Source organism: Alligator mississippiensis, chromosome 5 (assembly GCF_030867095.1).
Source record: "Alligator mississippiensis isolate rAllMis1 chromosome 5, rAllMis1, whole genome shotgun sequence".
In the NCBI taxonomy this organism is placed as follows: Eukaryota; Metazoa; Chordata; order Crocodylia; family Alligatoridae; genus Alligator; species Alligator mississippiensis.
In genome coordinates this window covers 132374778-132394552 of record NC_081828.1, presented here as the reverse complement: position 1 = coordinate 132394552, position 19775 = coordinate 132374778, and the positions used below count along the sequence as shown (strand labels likewise).

Below are 19775 nucleotides of genomic sequence, written 5' to 3'. Positions count from 1 at the left end.
GATGACAGAACAAGGAGCAATGGTCTCAAAGGTCCTGCTCCAAGGTTTATGCCCACTTTCCTATCTTGGAGGGTGGAATACATAAACTATACCTGGTCCATGCATGTGTATGCCGCACTTAGCAGGTGTTAAAATCCAGGAGGAGATACTAACATGGTGAGCCAAGAGAAGAACCTCATAGAATCATAGAAAATTAGGGTTGGAAGGGACTTCAGGAAGTCATCTAGTCCAACCCTCTGCTCAAAGCAGGACCAGCTCCAAGGCTTTGTCTACCTGGATCTTAAAAACTTCCAAGGATGAAGATTCTACAACCTGTTCCTAATATCTAACCTGAACTTCTCTTGCTGTGAATGAGCTTTAGTTAAAGCATCCCCATTGCCAGTTTGAAGGGTGGGACACTGAATTCACGGGATGCTGCAGCACTTTAATTAGAGTGGCTCACTGAGCCACTCTAATTAAAGCATTCCCTTGCCCCCAGAGCATATGTAAAAATATCCAAAATGTCCCTTCGGAAAGGAAAGAAGTAGGACCAGAAACCAGTACTTCTTGTGGGAGCCTACTCTATCCTAGAGGTAATTACAGCATGATGGAGCAGACTCAATTAATTGAGTCTGCGGGAGCGTGGTAGTTACTGCACTCCAGCAGACTCCAATGTGTAACAGTGTCCCCATGCTTTAAAGCTCATTGAACAAGCTTTAGTTAGTAAAAGCATCTTCACCGCCATTTTTCAGTGCAAGGACACTGATACAGATGATGCTCCAGGTGCTTTAATTAAAGCGGCTCTCAGAGCCACTCCATTTAAAATCCCCTCCCTCCCCCCTGAGCATGTCTATAAATGCCAATTGAGCACAAGCAAGACAGTTGTCAGTATGGATATTCTTCAGATAAGCTGAAACCCCAAAAATGAAGTTTTGAGTAACAGCTACCCTCCATATATACTCTCCTCTCAGATGAAGATGAGGCACTATAAGCTGGAGTCACAGAAGCTAGATGCATCAGTGCTGAGAGTGGTGACAACTGACTTTTTAGGCCCCTCACTAAGTGGAATCTCAGTCCCAGTTTAGGCACTTAGGCTCTTTATAAAATGCATAGGCAGAGTTGAGTGCTTTAAGAATGGGAGCTACATAACCCAACACACTGAGTGAGGAACTGCCAATAAGAAATGCTGAAAAGAGGAATGTGTCTCTCAAACTCTTCCCCTTTGCAGGCTTCTAGCTCCATAGTGTAAGGTGACAGCTGGCTCTAGTGGTGATTAACAGCCCTGAGCCCTTTCCTTAGGTGGTGTCTTGTCCTGCTCTTTTGCACAGAGCATCTGGAGCTGGTGATAGCTGCTCTTCCTTCATTCAATAGCTGAAAGATTAGGCTATTCGTTCAGCATGTGGGAGACGCAGTATCAAGTCCTGTCTATCAGAAAGGATTCAAATCCATATCTGCCATCTCTCCGGAGATTGCTTTGGACAGGCTATACTATGTCTCCCAGTGCTTCCTGTTGAAACTGCCCTACTTATTGAGGAATAGTTAAATATTTTGTGTGGGGGCCCAGTTGGAAACCACTTACTGAAAGAGTGACCATCTTTTCAAAGTGCAAAAGCAGGACACCGATCCTCCCCATCTCTCTGCCCTCACATGCTGGGTCCTAGCTGGTGGGCTGCAGAAGCCCCAGGGGGAGGGCAGCAGGGTGGGGAGCCCTGAGCCTACATGCCCCCCCTATTCTTCCTCTCTGGCAGTGCATGCAGCAGTGGGGAACCAGCTTCCCCCTACCTCCTGGACAAGCCACCCATGGCTCCATCCCACTTCCCAGCTGGGCCCCATGGCTGTGCACTCCTGCTCCTGCCCCAGGTCCCATGCACTGCCCCAGCTGGGAAGCATCCCTGGCCCCAGCTGCTAACCCTGCCTCACTCCCTCCCTCACCAAGGGGACTTCAGTCTGCCCCCCCCAACCCTTGCCTATGTCACTTGTGCCTGCTCCTCCCCATAGACTGCTCTCCACCACTGCTCTCTGTGTTCCTGGCCCCATGCATATGTGTAAATGTACACAAACACATGGCACCTCCTGCATCCCACTTCCCCCAGCTCCAAGAAGCCCCTTGCAGGCTTGAATTCTGCCAGCCTGGCAGGGGAAAACAGCAGTTTCCCACATTTTCTCCTTCAAAGAAAAAACTGCATTTTTTTCACAGCAAATGGAAAACATAATACAGGGATGATAGTTGCTATGGTTTCATAGTTTCATAGTTGTTTGGGGCTTGAAGGGATCTTACAGATCATCAACTTCCCCCACCCCCCTGCACTTGGGCAGGAAAGACCGCTGGGATCAGATGACCCTGGCAAGATGGGCGTCAAGATGCTATTTGAAGATCACCAGGATGGATGACTGCACCACTCCTGGGGGGAGGCTGTTCCCCTTGGTTCTCAACTTGTAAAGAAGTTTGATTGTGCCAAGGAGGATCCAGGACTTTTGGTGCTCGGAGAACTTTTTAGGTATGTTCAAGATTAGGGAGCAACCAGGCAGGTTTTAAGGCTCTAAATTTTCTTCTTGAGCACCTACAGTATCTGTTATGTTCGAGAAGGTATCCAAGTCCTTTTTTTGCATCTAGCCATATGATTTTTATCCTTCCAACCTGGGGAGCTAAAAAGTAGGAAAGGGGGTAACAGTGAAATTCACTTTTTCTTTACTTTTCCTCCCATTAGTGTGAGCTTGTTTCAATAGCATTTTGGTTGTAGATATACAACAAGTTAGGTAGCTTATATCACGTAGGAAGCAGCTGTTTGCTAGACAAGGGGCAACAACGTAAAAGCAATACGGCGCTATGTGAGAAAATTCGATGGTGGTGTATAACCTCTTGTGGGAAGTAACACGAGGCGCATACCCAGGAACAGGTCCAACACTAGTTTCCTGCCAGATCCTGAGCAGCTTGCTTCACATTGTAACTACTTGTGCAATATTGACTGATTATACCAGCTGTGCTGGGTTTCTCAGGTTACTGCTGTATGGTGGCCTTAAAGGGACCCACTGTTAGTTCAGAGACTGTTAGCTTGGTTCTGTGTTGAAGTATAACAGATGGTTGTAAGCGAAGGTAGAGAAATTAAACCAGCACTCTTCAGTTCTCCCTGTTAGTATTTATTATAGCTTTCTTAGGATACATGGGTTAGCACATTCAGTCCCTGTCCTAACAAGTTTATAGGTGCTGTACAGTAAAAGTAAGGCATATTGTACTGATATACATATTGCAGGGGGCCCAACTGAGCTTAAGTAAATGCCTTTGAAATTGAGAAATTAAATGGTATCTGAATTCTACAGCTTGAGGCCATGTCTAGTTGGTGTAGATCTACCTCTAATTTGATACCAAATGAGGAGCCACCAAGAAATCGCCATAATATGTGGTTTGCACGTGGGTGTTCCCAAAGCAAATACCCTTTATTAAACTTATTAAGATACAGTTTTCTCTGAATATGGTAAATAAAAACTTGATTCATTTTCTTGTAATGTGCCTAAGGTGACCTAGAGGCTGGTGGCAGAGACAAGAATAGAATATGCTCTCATGAGCCTCAGTCCAGCATGCTGTTCCCTGGACTGCACTGCCTCCTGTAACTGCTATCAACAGTGGTGGTTGAACACACACATCTAAAGAGATTGGAGCCTAGTGTCCTGTGTAGACAAAACAAGAGGCATGTGTGTACAACACTTTAAAGCAGGAGAAATGCTTTTGCACTGTTTTAATGGTGTCGGTGTTTGCACAGCTTGGTGGTGTATTGTACATCAATTCCAGCCGCTTTAGGAATTCAGCAGTGTAATGCGCCTTAAATGACTTGGGGTGCAGCAAACTAAAACTCCTTTGAGGAGTTTTAGTTTGCTGCCCCTGCAGCCATGGAGCGAAGCACCAGGCTCCATGCAGCTCCACGGCTCTGCAGGAAGCCCTGCAGGCAGCCTGGTAGCCGCTGAGAAAGTAGGCTCCACCCAAGAAAAGCAGTGAGCTTGATCTCCCCCCACACCTGGAGCCTGCCTGAGCTGCATGGGGTCCTGGTGCTTCTCTAAGCAGTTGCGGTGCCCCCCAGGACTGCCCAAGCTGGGTGCCTGCAGCCATGGAGGGAAGCACCAGCCCCCTCCCCCCCTGCAGCCCAGGGACCGCTCTGCCCACTGACAGATTGCCCTTCCCTCCCTGCCAGAGAGGCAGGTAAGTCAGCAGGGTGTGTGCACGACACGGGGTTTTAATCAGCCCTAAATTGAAGCGTTGTTTTTTTAAAACCCACTGCTTCAATTTAGGGCACCTGTTTCGTCAACACACACCCTAATGGAATGTCTTAGACTGCAATACCAGGATCTCATCTGGTCCTGTGATGCCCAGGTATTTTTTAAATAACTGTTACAACTATTTTAAAGAATTTTGAGATTGTCTGAAAGATGCCTATTGTGTTCCAGTAAGACTGAGAGTTTTCAAATGCAGAATGGCAGTGTGGTGCAGAAGTACTTCAGTGTTTGGGTACAACAGAGAAGTTTGTCTTGCAGTGTCCTGGCAAAAAACACAGTGGTTAATAGGGAAAGTGAGAGAAACGGTTTGAATCCTCCCTCTACCCACAGGCTATTGTCATAAGACAACAGAAATCAGGCTCTGATTATGAATCAAGTTCTCTCCCAGAGATGAAGGAATTTATTCAGCAGAAGCAAAAGGAACATAAGGACACCTTTGTACTGGAACCTCCATTTGGCTGGGTCATGGTACCATTCTTGGCCCCTTTTCCAGCCTTTACTTTTCTCAACCAATTCAACTTCACTTTGCACCCCTACACCTAGGGATAGCAAACCACCTCCCCCTCCCCGAAGTTCTCACTCCTAATTCCTTTCCATCAACTCCTAATTAATCTCTTTGTCTCTCCTATTAGCCAGACATAATCCCTTGGCCTCACTCAGGGCCATTTTAAGATGCCTCACAATTCTCCCTTTCTCCTTTTATTCCTGGAATTGATGCACAATTTTCCCTTTTATTCCTGCCCCTTGTGTAAGACTGCAGATGCCTCAGCTCCTGTTCTAATCTTTTTTTTTCCATTTTGGCCTTTCCCACAGCCCACCTCCACAGCTGAATATGATGGGAGCTATATACTTTGTCAAAGCTATTCAGCTGTCCTCCCGTCTTCTAGAAGGTGAAAGGAGGAGAATGTAGTGGGTTGTTGCTTCTCAGATTTGAGATAGCTTTCTGTTCCTCATGTCCATCTACTCTGTCTCTACTGCACTGAAAATTTGGCCTTATTTCTTATATGCCTCTACCGACATTTTTAAGAGTATCATTTAATTAAAAAAAATAAATATATATTACAAACATGGCACCTGGTGTCCTTGCCAGGGTTTAAAATAATAGTCCAACCGAAACAAAGCCAGCAGCAAAGTTTCACAGCCAACACAACCCCATGGAAAAGACCTTACCCACTGAAGCCTGTTTTTTCCATAAACATATAGACGTTTAGACATATGGTCTCATTAGGCTCTGTTCCCTTTAGATGCTCAGGAAAAAAAGGGTGGCCTTGCACCATTTTTCCCTTCATACACCATGATGAATTATACAAGGAAACTGATGTATCAATAAGTCAGGATTGTGTAAGGTCTTGTCTTTAGCTGATCAAAACCAGAATAAGCTGAGCTGAAGCACAAGTGCTATAGTGAAGCTGCCCTCTGGTGCCTATTGTTACCACAGTATACATGATTTACCTCTCCCACTGTTGTGAGACCCCTGGAATACTAAGGGGACATAGGAAATCCAGTTTCAAAATTTCCTAAAAATACAAAAAAAAGAAAGGAAGAAAAGCCCATGTGGTAGGTATTTGTTATTCTAAGCAGGATATTAACATGCTGTGTAAGCTTTGCTGGGTATGTGGGTTTTTTGCTTTGTTTTGCTTTTTATGAGTCACTTTAATAAACGGTAGCTTATTTTATCTCCTTGGTGGATGCAATAGTGCCATATTTCACCGCGCTTTCCCCCAGTCACAAATCACAAACATGCCATTAAGAAATGAAGTAGTGCAACTGTTCTCACTGTTGCTGAAGCTGAGCTTTGTGTTTCTTTTCCTACGGTTGCAGGAGTTGTTTAAGAGCTATGGTTTCACTTTCTACAAGAAGAGCTCCCTCTTTTTTTAATGCTGGAAAATAAGAATCTGTGTTTTTAAGCTTTATGGCTAGGAACTTTTGAAATATCTGAAACGTGAGAAAGCAGGAAGGAAAGACTGGCTAACGTAATGAATCAATGGGAACACAACGAGATTCTGGAATGACTGTGTGATAACCCATTGGAGGGGGAGTTCAAGCAAGAACATTTCTAAACAAAAAGAGAAAAAAAGAAACAGTACTTTTTTTTTTGGTATAACTTGTTTTATGCATTGATTTCTCTGCCCTCTCTCCCCCCCATTACACTTGGCCATGTCCAGCCATTTCATTGGTTAATATTAGCTGAACAGCTGATTGTCAGAAGTTTATGACTTATAACAGGTGCTAGGTCAACAGAGTGCTTGGAATCTGGCACAGCCTGATGTTGTATTCTGGCCCAGTCCTCATTATTGCAGTATATCAGGAAGGGCCTAGCAACTTCACCGTGATGCCCATCCCCACACGCCTTTCCCAGTTGCCTAAGGGACATGTAGAGTGGTAGTGAGCGCTGCGACAGTGATTAAGAAGAGGAAAGCAGTGACTTGCAAGAATCAGAAATCAGAGAGCCTGCTTAATGGGACCACTGCTGCTGCTTTGTGGATAGGGTAAGGGGAAGGTTTTAAATGAAGTTCTGGGTTTGTCATTTTATAGAACTGCTCTCAGAGGAAGCTAAATCAAATGTCAGTGGTGCAGAAATGTAGCAGATACGGGCTTGCGTTTGCTAGTGCAAGCTACGGGTTGTACTAGCAAAGACTAGCAAAACAAGGTGCTGTGGCTTTGTGTTAATTTTAATCAAGTTGGTGTAATTTTAGAATGCCCCCATGCTGACTTCTTTCATTCCGATGGCAGTTAGCTAGAGAGGTTGTGTTTAATAATAACTTGGGGAAATGTATAAGAAACAGACCAAACATGCAGACTGCACTGGGGTCAGGGAAAGGCACTTGCTCTCCTTTAAAAAAAAAAGGATCTGTCTCTTGGTTCAGGGGTAATTCTTAAGGAATTCTGTCTCCTTTCATGTGACAAGGATTTTTGGAAGCTTGATAGCTTCTTTTGGTAACCCTAAAAGATGTCTCAGCAATGTTTAGTTAGAATAAAGGCTGAAGAGATGAGAGGGAGCTGGAAGGTTCATCGTGCTTGATGATACCATTTATTTTTCGCTGTTGTGCTGTCTTTATGTAACAGCTAGTCACTGATTTCTGAGAACAGAAACAGAGCCATTAAGCAGATCAGAAGAGATCTCTGTGCCACAGTCTGCATGTGGGTTGAATAATACTTTGTTTGTACACCCCCTATATGTGTGCCTAAGCATAAGGAAGCAGCAAATCTACTGATTAGGTTTGGTAGGCACCTCTTGCAGTATGTGACAGGATTGCCATTTGCAATCGTGTGTTTGAAGTCAGTTGCACACATCACTTCTAAATGAACAGGCTAAATGGCCTAGGAAAAAGGATGCAGTACTTGCCACTTTGAGTTAATGTATTACAAGAGACTGAAAGAGAATCAAATATATCTGTGTTCCCTAGAGAGCCAGGCTTGACCCAAAGCCACTGGACTCAGTGAACTTCTTCCACTGAATTGACTGGGCTTTGGATCAGGCCTTTTCTGACCATTTCTACCTAGGGAAGCAGCTTGTGGAAAAGAAATTGGGCTCGAGGGGTGCAAAGCAAAGCAGATGTGAAATGTCCTAATACCTCACATGCACCCAGGCATGTCTTTTAAGTGTCTTGTGATTACAATGTGACTGTGCTATTCATGAAACTGCCTTGTCTTAATCTAAAAACATCCCAGGCTATATGTGCAAAACTTCCTCCAGCAGTGATGCCACCAGTCTGCAAATGGCAGGTATGGAGACAGAGGGCATTAGAGATTTATTTACTTAAAAATATTATCATATGCAACTGTGAAATCTTATTACTGTTATATCCTTTCTTCCCTTTCCTTGTTGCCACTGATCACACTCACTTGTTGGGTTTTACCATAAACTGAATCATAAGCACTCTCAGGGACAGAATTCCCTGGGATTCTTGGGGGGCAATGTATGTTACTGTAGTACAAACTAGTAATGCACTGCCCTATGCCTCTCCTGAAACCAATTCTGCACTTGGGACTTTACATAGCGGTTTGGCAATGCGGACACAATGTAAACTATGATAAGGTCATCCAGCTTTTATTCCCTGGCTTGGGCTGCTAGCCCGACTTGTCCCTGGCTCTCTCTCTGTTTCCTACCACCCAGCCAATTTGGATCCAATTCTCCTGTATTCATCTTGAGAGGGCAGAGCTCCCTCCTCCCTGACATCTGTTGCTACTGACTTCAATGGAAGTAGAGTTAGGCTGGCGATGAGTACTTTTAATAATCCCACCCTTGTTAGTGAGGAGGAGGAGCAGATTTGCAAATGCAGATTAGCTGGCAGAACCCCACTGAAAGTCATTTTGACTTGAGAATCTCCCCATGTGACTTGTGGAAATAAATTTATTTCAATAAAGACCATTAGTAACATCTATACCACTTTTTAAAACTCATTGTCCCAGATCCATGATTGTTTAAATAGAGTTCATGACCACTAAATTCAACCACTGGTTGATTTGGCTTCAGTGGTATTACAGCAGTTTATGCCAGCTAAGGATCTGTTTTTTTTCCAAGAGCCTTGTCCATTTGGGAGTTCAGAAGTGTCTCTTGTGCTAAGAAATAGATTGGACAAATTATGAAACAATGTAACAAAGTGCTAATATTTATGTAAATGTTATGTGAAAATTTTCCAAATTATCTTAGTATCAGATGAAAAATCTTCTCATCTACTTTACACATGAATTTTCAAACAAATTGCATGTTTGGAATGAAATTTGGGGGGGGGGAAAAAATCAACCTAAATTTTACAACTAACCTTTCAGTTACAACTATGGAGTCTCTTCTGTATCTTCACAATTTTATTTTTTTTATTAAAATGATGTATCAGTTTCACAGGAAATTGACCTTATGGGTTTTACAGGATCTTGTATGTTATTATGTAGTGCATTACACTCGTAACTTATCCTGCCATCATATTCCAGTAATTTCCTGGGTATTTAGCTTGTAATATCGCTACAACACTTTATGAGAAAATCCAATTGCATTTCTAAGCAGTATAGCTATCCTCTTTGCTACTGTAAACACATTACCTGGTCAGAGTTATTTTAATATGGTGATAAGGTCATAGAAGAATATGTAATCATGCAAATCCCTAGGTAATATGTCCACTGACTTACCCTATATGAAATAGTCTTTGGCTGTATTAACTGTTATAAACCTCTCTCTCTCTCTCTCTCTCTCTCTCTATATATATATAGAGAGAGAGAGAGAGAGAATCTCACTGCCACAGAGGCATGCATTTCCAAGAATGAATCTTATACCAACAGGAGCAGAGACAAATTTACCAAAAATTGGGATTTTGATAGTTAGGCAATGTCCCCAAACATGTATTGAGACCCCATAATTATATTTTTAATAAAATGCCTTTTGTTTCTTCAACAGGAATTCCACTGATAATTATTGCCTCCACCAGTTAGAGCAAGGGGAGACAACCACATTGGCAGGAGAGGCTGGGAAAGGAAGCTCAAGGCAGGTTTTTAATCTGATGTTTCCTCTCCAGATCACAGACATTTTTTTGGGATTGATTTCTTTACAGATGTACTTCTGTATGTTATCAGCTTCAGGGAGATGAACTGATGGTGGATGGGTGACAGGAAGGAAAGAAGCACAAGTCTGAGCATAGGAATTTTGCTAGCAGTTTCCAAAGCAGTGTAAAAGACCTAAAGTGGGAGCAGAATATATGACTACCAATGATGGATGTCATTGAGACTGCAAAAAGAAATGATATAATGAATGGTTTCTCTGACACAGTAGAAAATGTTTGGATAAAAGTGAAGGGTAATAAATAAACTCACATTGGTATAGGTCCCCAAGGCAGTGTGGGGTTAGAAATACTCTCTGATCTTCCTTCTGTAAAGGAAACAAGAAGGAAGGCAGGAGCAGTTTTGTAGTAAATATGAATAAGTAAAGTTGCATTTGGCTGCAGAGTCGACATAAACCAAGGTTTATCTGGACCCGAGTCATGTATTAGCAAATCTGTAAGTTCTGTCCTTATAGATATGGTTGCAAAATAATTCTCCTCATTACTGTTTGAATAAGGGTATTGGATAGAAGCCATGACCCAGTTAGTTAGTACAGAGGTGCCCAAGTTCTGAGTGGTCAGGGGGCCCCTGCCATCCACATAGATTGTATCTGGTCCCTAGGCTTCCCATGTCAGGCCAAACTGGGACCTTGGCTTGATCAACATAGCCATATCCCTGCCTGCCACATCCCAGTGGCCCGCCCAGCTGTGTTTGCTTGGCCAGTGGCCTGACCCCGCTCCCTGCTGCCACATGCAGGTCCCAGACCTGCACGGGGTTGCAGGGGGCAGGGCTCCCCACCACTTCCAGTGGTGTTCCAGCAGCTGCATGTGATGGCAGGGAGCAGGGAAAGTAGCCAGCTCCATGTCACAGGGCTTCCCCCTTGGTGACTCACCGTGAGTCGCAGAGAGCTCCATATGATAGAGGCAGGCTGGCCTGGCTTTGCTCTTTGCTGCTACATGCAGCTCCTGGAACTGGCTGGAGCTGTGTGCTGTCAGGAGTCTGTGCCTGCATGGACCTGCTGCTGCAACCGGTGGTAGAGGCTGTGCACCATGGCGGGGAATATGTTGGGGGGGGGTCCTCAACCACCCCTCTGGCTCTCCCTCACACCCCACAAACCCCACACAGCCACACCTTTCCCCCACAAGCCCCCACATATGCATATATGTGTGGCAGGCCAATAGGGGGTGCTCCTGTGTTAAGCCACCCACCTCACTGTGCCTGACCACCTTCCAGGCTCCAAGTGCCTCTCTGGGGGCACCTCACGTCTGGCGGAACACACCCACTAGCCTGGGAGTTCCACTGTCACCACCCAGGGCTGGGCTTGATTCTGGCTCTGCGCACCCTGGGAAACACAGGCCTAGTATCCCTTGAGGGTACTTGATTCACTTAAAGAACTTGGGATGCTTCACTCAGTCAGAAGCACAAGTAGTGGTCTCCCTTAGTCAGCCAAACCAAGGGGACCCCAAGGCGTAATCTAGACCCACTCCCAATAAGTCTTCCACACTAGGTACAAAGGAGAACTTTATTGGTTACAAGGGGTAGGATTGGAATAGGGTACAGGGTAGAGCAATATCAGAGAAATCCCATAGAGCAAACTCCCATGGCTGGGTAGCCTTTGATCACGCATCTGAGTTACTGCAAGCTACATATCTCGTTAGATGTCAGGTAGCTTACTCATAAGTATCATCCAGAGGTAGGTGGAGATTCCGTCTGGAGGCAGGCAGTTCCTCGATCATGAGTTTTGAGAGAGAGAACAATTTTCAGATGGTCCAGCTCTTCTCTCTCTGAGTCTTCCTCGTGGCTGCTGCCCCCTCCTCCTGGGCAGTCCCTAGCTTATATAGCCCTTGTGACCTCATTTACCTGGTCCAATGGAGGCCAGCACTTGTTAGCTGTTAGCCAACCAATTTGAAATGCATCATTAGTTGCTGGACACACTGGCAGTTTCTAGCTCCCCAGGGAGCAAGCCCCTCACCCAGGTATGTGATGCCAGTCACAGGGACAGAGGGAGCATGTATCCAGCTCAGGTTACCTAAAGAGATAGGATAAGGTGTGTATCCTCTGCTGGGCCCATTCTAACCAAATTGTCACAGAGCAGAGTTTATGGGGAGAAACAGAGGTGGCCTTCTGCCACAATCCCACACTGCAATTAACCCTACACCCCACCACATACACAGCCACCCCCTCACAAACCCCCCACACACACACCCCTCCCACACTCCACCGTACATACATATCCACACCCCACACACTCCCTCCACACACAATATATAAGGGAAAGACTTCATTTTTAAGCTATTATGTAATCACCTCTCTATATACCATGCAAACACAAATAAATCAGGACAAACATATTTTTTTAAATTAAATTAAAATATTTTATAGTAGATGTTTGACTTTTAATACATGATTTCTTTTTTTCCTGGTTCCAAGACGGCAACCCCTCCAACAAAAGGAGTACTTCTGGGGGCAAGGGGAGGGACTTCCAGTGGTAAAGTCAGGGGTTAATGACAGGATTTCCAGTCCCAAGAAGGTGACTGGGTGAGGAACACTTGTCATGGGGCAGGACTACTCTTGCAGTCCTTGACAGTTCCTTATTAAGTGGCCCTCCAGTGAAATAATTGCCTACTCGGTCCCAACCCTAATCAGCACCTTAATCCTAGACCTGGCCACCCATGATCCAGTGTGACATCTGGGAGCAGGGGCAGGAAACAGAAACTAGAGAAGGGAGGCAAAAGACAGAAAGCCCAGGAGTGATGTGGGGAGTGGTGGTAGGATGACCATCTTCCAGATTAGAAGGTGGGACACATGCCCACCTTCCTTCTCTGCCGCCATCCTCCACAGCACAGCTCGAGCAGAGTCCATTGGGATCAGGAGCAGAAGTGGGCTGCCTGCTGTTTGTTCACAGCTCCCCACCCTGCTGTCCTGTCCTGGGAGCCTCGTGCTGTCTGTGCCACCATGGGAAGGCACCCCCTGCACATCTAGCAGCAATGGGGGGGGGGTACAATTCTGTGCCACTGCTGCTGGGCGGGCAGAGGGTGCCTCACCATGGTTACATGGCCAGCATGAGGTTTCCAGGGGAGGGAAGCAATGGAGGGAGCCCTAAGCCTCCCCCACCCCTCGCAGAAATCTGTGGGGCATTTGCCCCCCCATACCCCTCTCCCAAGAAGTGCACGTAGCAGTCTTGTAGGGAGCTGCCTTGCCCCCTGCCCCTGTATGAGCCACCCATGGCTCCATCCCACTCCCAAGCCAGGCCCTGTGGCCACGTGTTACTACCCCGGGCCCCATGCACCAACTTGGCTAAGCAGCAGCCGCAGTCCCAGCTGCCAATACTGTCCTATCCCCTCCCCCACCATGGGGCCTCAATCTGTCCCCTGCCCAACTTACCTGTAGGCAGTTGGGGGAGCTGCCCTCCACAATTGTCTGGGGCTGTATTCCTGGATATGTACATAGCAACTAGGGGTGTGCAAAACAGGCCATATTCAATTCAGATTTGGATTCGATTTGTTGATGTGGATTACGTCCCAGATTCGATTCAGCCGAATTCGAATCCAAAGATTCAGTGCTGATTCAGAGAATCAGTGATTCAGCCATAGGCACAGCTTTCAATGTTTTTTCCTACATACCTTGAGATACCAGGCATGGCTCGTGAATGCTGTGATGTTGGGGCAGATGGAGCATCCCACAGAAACACGGGGGAGGCCCCTGTGTACTTGGCAGTGAACCCAGAAGTGGACTGGAAGTACTTCCAGTCCACTTCTGGGTCAGCTACGGAGTGCGCTGGGGGCCTCCCGGTGTCCCCTCCCAGCTCAGCAATTGGCTGCAGGGGGACAACGGGTGCCCCCCCAGACCCAGGAGGCACTAGTCGCCAAGCTGGTGGGGGTGCAGGCAGGCCCCCAGTGCACTCCCTGGTGGGCTGGAGGTGCTTCTGGTCTACTTCCAGGTCTGCTGCTGAGTGTACTTCTGTGGGTGTACTCCTGTGCTCCTGTGGTATGCTCCATCCACCCCAGCATCTCAGCGTTCACGAGCCGCCTGGTCCCTTGAGGTATGCAAAAAAGCATTTAAAGCTGTCTCTATGTCCGAATAGTCGAATCTCTCTGAATCAATTTAGAGAGTTCCGATTCAATTCGGAGAGATTAAAGGATCTCCTGATTCAATTTGGATTCAGAGATTCAGCCACCAAATTGGGCTGAATCTCCACCGAATCGAATCAGCAACCAAAACTTCGCACAGTCCTAATGGCAACCCCTGTGTCCTGCTCCCTGCAGCCCCTTGCAGGCTGGAACTCTGCCAGCCTGCATGGGGAAACCTGCCATTTCCTGCATTTTTCCACGGTGAACAGAAAATTTGGATCCCTACACAACACTGAAAATGTGGGACAAATGCTATCCTGGAGTCATGCAGTCTAGGACCAGGACGAAGTTCCCATTTTGGGACTGCCCTGCCCACTTAGGGGTGAGTGGGAGAGAGCCTGCAGGCCTCAAGTTATTCCCTCATAGGCCATGGGTTGAACACCACTGAGCCTCCTGAGGTTATGAACATATGAATAATTTACTGTGGAGTAACAGGGAATTGAGTTGTACTGTCCTCTTTCACTGAGGGCAGAACTACCATGGTTTTGCTCCCACTTATCACAGAATAGCACTATTCACATGAGTGGAGCAGCTTGGGAGCAGTTGATCCCTGCTTCCTTTTACCCCACTGGAAAATGTTCATACATCCATACCCAAAGGCACATTTATAACTCCCAGTTTTCATGCACTGTTACTTTAGGAAATTTAGCTTTTTTTTAAATATTCAACATCTGTTTGAAAACAAATATCATGTATAGTTATTGCTGCTGTTACAGTAGCCAGTTCTGCAGTTCTTAGTGTTAGCTGGAACTCAGTAAATATTTAAATTATTAACTGGACAGATGTATTGTGGAATTCATTTAGAATAATTATTATAATCTCCATTAATTAAATTCTATTATTATTTGCATGTCTTAATTGGCTTAATTTATTAGTTCAGTTAAATCAACTAATTTAACAATCTGGTTTCATAGCCTGAAAAAAATAATATTGTCCTTTTTTGAATTAGTAAAAAAAATAGGAATTTTTTTGGTTATATTTTTTTTAATGTTAAGGCATATTCTAAGATCCACTGCCCACTTAAGTGCATGAGAGCATATCATCTTCTTTTCTATTTATCTTTTTTAAAAACTAAGAAATTACAAAAATATGGAAATTACTTTAAAAATAAGAAAAAGACTAGCAAACAAAGCAGTTGGGAAATACCAAGGTTAACATTGTCTATGTAGCATAAATACTTAACCTCCTTGTATATGTACAGTATGTATGTTTACATGCTGGCTTTTTCTTCTAGCCTTCTTTGCCATTTGGGACAATGTTATGATGAGCAAAGGAGGCAGGGGCCTATGATGGATGAGACAAATATCCTACCGAAGTGTACTGCATATTGCATTCACTTCTGTTTCCAGTTATTATGGCACAAATCCATATTATTTCTAAATTACACCAGCATACCAGGAAGTTCACATGGGCCCTTAGTGGGCAGGACGGATATTATTCACTGAAAGAGGCAGGGGTCCATAGGACTGCTTTGGAACTACTAGGACTGCTCATCTGAGTCAGTGTGTGCAATCAGGGTATGAATTAACATGGTAATTCATGCTCGTATGTGCATTTGAGAGAGAGAATGGTTATAATGTTGTAATTAAGAAAAAAACCAACAGAATTGTAAAAGCTTTTTATGTTCCTTTTTACTTCTCCCATTTTATTTATTTGGCTATCAACCAGCGGAGTTTATTTGTTGGGGGGCAGGGGGGACTTGTAGTGGACATAGTGACATACGATTTGACAAAAGATAGCAGGCTACAGTCTAATAGGCAGTACAGAGACATACCAGCATCGTGCGTTCATTTTAAATGCACTCTTTTTTTCCTACAGAACAATTTTTGCTTCCTTGGACAGATTTCACAAATCTGGTGGCTTGCTGCAATTGGATAAACATGCTACTTTTTGCACTTCTGCAATATAATTAATAAACCTATACTAACAGGATTTTAGGATTATTTCTATTCAGTCAAGTAATGGAATCGTAGGATTATATTACATGATTTACAGACCACTAAGGTACACAATATTAAATCCTGTGATATACTTTCCATAGTATTTCATTACCTTCCATACTCATTAAGTCCTTAATCTTTGGAGCCCTATATTGTTAATGATCATATAATTGCTGTAGTAGCTAATCTAATATGGATGAGTTTAGTTGATAATCATGATTATGTAGTTTTAAAGAAGAGAAAATGTGGGTATGCGGGGTGGAGGAAGATAACATTTTGGAACCATTACGTATTAAATATACTCATTTTATTCATAATCACATAAGGTAAGAAAAGTTACCAAAATTCTAAATTATATGGCTAAACTTAACTTTTCCAATCATCTGATACCTAGATCTTTTAAGATGCAACAAAGATGGTAAAACCATTTTCCCCACTTAATAGATTGGAAGCCTGAGGCAGAGAGAGCTGTAGTGACTTACTCAAGATCACTCAGGAAACCAGAATCAGGCATAAACCAAGTCCTGTGACTCCTGTGGCAGTCTGGCTGTCTGGGGGAATTTTTTTCCCCCAAGTTATTAGCCATTGCTGTAAGAGAGTAATCTTTCGGAAGGGTCTAGGAAAATCTCTTTCTAAATTCTGTGCTCCCTGCTGTGCAAAAATATGTGAGGCTAAGGACAGACATTATACACAAACTGGTATAAGTGCGTAAAAACTGGTCTGCACCCATAAGACAGATGCTGGGTGCACATAGACTGGTTTAAAAATGGTGAAACCTGCTGTAAGATAGATCTAGATTCGGTGTCACTCAAATTTAATCAATTTAGGTTAGACTGGTGCATCAAATTTCTGCACCAGATCCCCTATCAGTTCAAGATAGGTTGTTGTCCTCTGGCCTCCCAGGCACCTTTGTGACCCACCCCCCCCAGTCCCCCTCGCAGGGTACCATGCTAGCACTTCAGCCAGGCACCCAGCAGGCCACTCCCTGAGGCTCTCACAGAGCTGAGCCAGCAAAGCCTCTGTCCCCAACCCTGCCTCCTGCCTATGGCAAGCTGTCAGCTGCAGCCAGGCAGGGTGGTGGGGAGGGAATGGAGGCTTCTATTGTTGCCCTGTGGGGTCAGGCCAACTCTCAGGATCTCAATATTGCACTGTTAGACAGGAGGGTGTGACACAATTACACATATACAAATACACAAATCAGTTAGGTGCATATACATACACACTACCAGCTCAGTCACATACACATCCAAACCAGCCTAGGCACATGCATACCTATCACCAATTCAAGCACATACACTATACACCCCAAAAGTTAGGCACAGATCACTAATTCGTATATCATGCACACAATGACACACACACACACACACACACACACCAGTTCACACACATATAACCCACCTACACATACACACAGGTAAGTTCCTAACTTGGATGGTACAGTGTATGTGCGTGCTTGGGGTGCCTGGGATACTTGGGGGAAGGTTCAGGTGAGAGAGAGAGAGTTAAAGTGTAGGGAGTAAAAATTGCCAGAACCAGGATTAGAACTGGTAGACTACAGAGAAGCTGGCTGAGGAACTGAGGCTTGGGTTTACTTAAGGTAGACTAGACCTGGAAATGGAGGCAAACAGCTGAGATATTAGTGGGGTGGGGGAGCAGATAAATGGTGGCAAGGAGGAGACACCCAGGAAAGAAACTGAGGCAGAAACCTGGTTGCTCAGGGGAAAAGGAAAAGGCAGTGGGGATAAGACAGTGGCAAAGAAACAGGGGGTTTGGAGGCAGAGAGGAGCTCAGGACAGGTGTTGGAGGTGGCAGCGAGCCAGAAGCAGGAGAGGGAGAAATGAGACAGAAGTTAGAGGAGCAGAGATTGGAGCAGGGCTAAACCATAGTAAAGCAAAACCCAATTTAGGGGTCCAAATAACAGTTTTATTAAACAGATAACACACTACACAGCCCCATGAAGTTATTAGTTCACTCTCTCTCTCTCACACACACACACACACACACACACTGGCAGCAGGAGAAAGAGACTCGGTGGAAGGTCTGGAGTCCAGGTAGGGAAGAGAAGCAGAGTCCAAGTCCTTGGTTGAAGAGGGGGTGGTGGGGATAGCTACCTATCCAGGCTGGAAAGGGGTCCTTGTCCAGTAGGTGTTGTCCAGAGGGGGGTCACTGGCAGGGCCTCTGGGTGGATCAGTGGTGTGGCATGGTGCTGGTCTAGATGGAGAGGGTGTCCCACTGGGTCTGTCTTCACTGCCCCTTTTTATAGGGGCAGACCTTGTGTGATCCTAGTGACAGGAGGCATGCCCAGACAAGGGTCAGTCCTTGGTGTACTGAGCACGTGTGCTCCATGCAGGGATGTGCAGTTTCAGGTGTCTGTAATGGTGGGGTACAATGGTAGAGTTGCTGGTTCTACAGGGTCTTTTGTCTTTCAAATGCTGGGTTCTTGTCTCTGTTCCTGGGTGAGGTCCATGGTTGCTTGATGAATCAATGCGAGGTGATGGCCTGGTTGTTACAGGCCATTCAGTAGAGGCCTGCTACCATTGTATTTCAATCATTCCCAATCACTCTGATTCATCTGGGAACCAATTTACATGGGAGGGGGTACATGAATCATACAGTTGCAACACAGGGCATGCCCGGGCAGAGGACACAAGATGGAGGCTTGACATACAAAATGGAAATTTGACATGACTTATGCTAACTTACATATATAGGCCTAAAACAGTAATCACACAATATAAAAGCAGTACAAACATAATAATTATCACTTATAAAACAGTGGGTATCGATATCAAAATAGCAGGGAACTTATTTGCAAAGAGGGGAGAGAAAAATAAAACTTACTATCTAAAATAAAATGTTAAAGCTTATCCTACATCTTAGCTTACTTATACTTATCTATAGGGAATAGAGAGGGAGAGAAAAAGTCAGAAACGGTTGGGGAAGGGGAGGGAATGCATTTAAAAATAAATACAAAAAAAGAAAAACTGGGGGTTTTGCTACACTATCATATGGACCCAGCAGCCAATCACGGGCTACCTAGTTGCTCAGCTGCAGTCAACATGCTATCCCCGGATCTGCATGGACATTACTAATGCCAATTAATAAATGAAGCTTATTTGTCACGACAAGGTGCTACTTGTACTTTATGCCAGAGCCACTTTTGTTAGACAAGAACATTTCTGCTTATCCTAGTAAGGAGGAAGAAATAGAGAGAAGAAATCAATATTTCCAAAATCAAAAAATATTTTTATCAAACTTTTAGGAGAAAACAGAAAGTAAATATATCTATAATAATGTTCCTTGACTATTAAGGTATTATTCTTTCTCCTCAAGAAATGATGGGGATGTTCCATCTTAACACTTATTGGCACAGAGGAGATAAACAGCATCAAGCTAGTATGTTTAGGGAAGAGCTGAGCTAATTAAAACTCCCAGGGCCTAGAAAACCAGGCAGGAATGTCCCTGCTTATAAACACACTCAATTTAGGGCCCTGTGGAATATGTGAAGCCGATGGCTAGAGGAGTGAGAGTATGAAGGGTCATATTGCCTGCTAGTGTTCCCTGAGAAGATCTAGTTATTTCTGATGGAAATACCAGAGGGAGACAATGCTGAGTCTTTCAGCATATTAAGGCTTCCATTCAGCAAGGTAAAATGCTTCATTTTTAAGAACATAAATATTTTCACTGAATCTAGTGTTCCCAAAGTAAGTCACATATATAAGTACCTTGCTGATTCAGAACTTAATTCCTTTTCCTCCTACCTAATTAGAACTATGATTTGGGCAATCACCCAATGGTAATATAGTCCTTTAGTGAGCTAGGCTGTCAGGGAAGAAGGAAAGAGTATGAGCTGTACAACAGAGGGGCATCTAGGTGAGACTGTATTATAATAGATACATCAGCAAAAATTTCACGATCAATCATA

The 19775-nt window shown here is 44.6% G+C and overlaps 1 long non-coding RNA gene across 1 annotated transcript in view; it reads left to right on the top strand.

Annotated features, from left to right (window-relative positions):
- The window catches only part of LOC132250878 (uncharacterized), a 101983-nt gene extending 91788 nt beyond the window's left edge, over positions 1–10195 (top strand). The window contains exon 3 of the long non-coding RNA XR_009462548.1: positions 9638–10195. This is a non-coding gene — a long non-coding RNA (uncharacterized LOC132250878). The remainder of the gene's footprint in view (positions 1–9637) is intronic.
- The last annotated feature ends 9580 nt before the right edge of the window (positions 10196–19775 follow it).